The 1,800-nt window shown below is 36.2% G+C and overlaps 1 protein-coding gene across 1 annotated transcript in view; it reads right to left on the reverse strand.

The window, feature by feature from the left end:
- LOC106871731 (mucin-5AC) overlaps positions 1–1,800 on the reverse strand; it is a 44,524-nt gene that overhangs the window by 28,134 nt on the left and 14,590 nt on the right. The gene's annotated exons all lie outside the window — the stretch shown is intronic.

Raw genomic sequence — 1,800 nt, forward strand, 5'->3', positions numbered from 1 at the left:
ATATATATGTGTGTGTGTATGTATATATAGTGAGTTCAAAAAAGAAAAACGACAAAAAATAACAAAAAACAACAACGCGATGATGTGATACAGATATTGTGTTACTGGACGCTCAGGAAAGGAAAGAAAGAGAATTTGACGTTTCGAGCGGAGATCTTCGTCGGAATACGCACACACACATATATATATTGTATGAATGTATGTATGTGCGTATGTGTGTGTGTGTGTTTGTGTTTGTCTTCCATTGTCACTTGATACCGGAGCTGATTTGATTACGTCCTCGAAAACTACTTCCAGTTTCTTTTTGTTATGTTGTTTTCCTCGAGACCAACAAAGGAAATATTGTTAAAAAATAAGTACTGGAGTCAATTTGTCCAACTAAAACCTTTCAAGACGGTGGTCCAGCATGGATGCAACCTAATGACTAAAACTAGTAAAAAATAAAGAATTAAACAGTAGAGAGCTTTGTAGCAATACAAAAGACAGAGGAGGATGGAAGAATGTTAGTAACTATTATGTTTTTTTTATCTCTCTTTTTCTTTGTTGGAGTGTGAGAGGGTACGACCCAAAAAGTGAGTGCGTGAGGTGTGAGAAATAGTCAAATATAATATGGTATTGAATTTTGCATAGGCTAAGAAATTGTTGAAGGATGAGACGTTTTTTGGATCAAGGAAGCCAGCGTAGTCTTTCTGGTGAAGTCGTTTGTAAACTGAAATGTCTTGAACAAAGAATCGAAAATGCCGCCTCTGTTTTTTTTTCTTTCTTCCACTACAAAGCTGTCCACTGGGAATGTAATACAAAGGTTTTAGGGATTTTTTATAAAGGGCCTCAACATCTAGGGTATTTTCGAGGAAGTATAACTGGAATGTCATAACGTTCGTCCCGGTGCCTTCTCCCGGGAGTTAGTGAGACAAGTGAAAAATACAGTTTGAACTTAGGCTCGAAACAGCATCGCGGAATTGATCGAAAATTCTTCTCTTCAGCGATATCAGTGTCAACAATAAATGTATCAGCTAACAACGAGCCAATAAAGAGAACGTCTACGGGATCTCTTGATCTGTTAGAAATAATCAAATCTATTTCGCAAGTCACACCTTACTACCGTAAAACAAGGGAGAATTTACAAATGTAATTTCTGACATGCGATGTATTAGTCTTGATATGTTAATCAGGATGATAAAAGTTGTTTACAGCTGCTTGTCCATGGTTTACTTTAGATAAATAGCATCAATAACAATGACAGTTTTCCACTTTCAATGAGTATTTAAGACGAGTATTATTTGTGTTGTGTTATTTTATTTTCAATACTCTGTCAGGAGAAACAGTGGAAATGGCCAAGTCAATAAAGCACCGACTATATACTGTTTCGAGAAAACTTATGGAAACCGAATGAGGCCTAAGTTGAATCCGTGATACATCGCTAGTTAGAGATGTATACTCACTTGAGCGGTTATAACTCCTAAACTGCTTTAGAGCAACGACTAGGGATCTATTGCAAAACGGGGGCACCAGTATTTTCTTAACGAAACACTAACGAAACACTTTGAAACTTGGGACACTGGTAGAATGTGTCATATAAAACATCTTTTACTCTTAGTCTTCTTAACAAAAAAACGTACATCGCAAGTTATTCCATGTTAAAGTTGTCGTATTTCTGTAATTTCAACCAATCACTGACGTCTATTCAGCTGAATAGAGTTACTGCTGGGCGGTCATAAAAATGTTATTCCCTGACATATTTCATCCGGTTTAATCGTAATTTATACGCATATATTGTTTATATAATAAATTACGCTGTGC

Source organism: Octopus bimaculoides, chromosome 2 (assembly GCF_001194135.2).
Source record: "Octopus bimaculoides isolate UCB-OBI-ISO-001 chromosome 2, ASM119413v2, whole genome shotgun sequence".
NCBI lineage: Eukaryota > Metazoa > Mollusca > Cephalopoda > Octopoda > Octopodidae > Octopus > Octopus bimaculoides.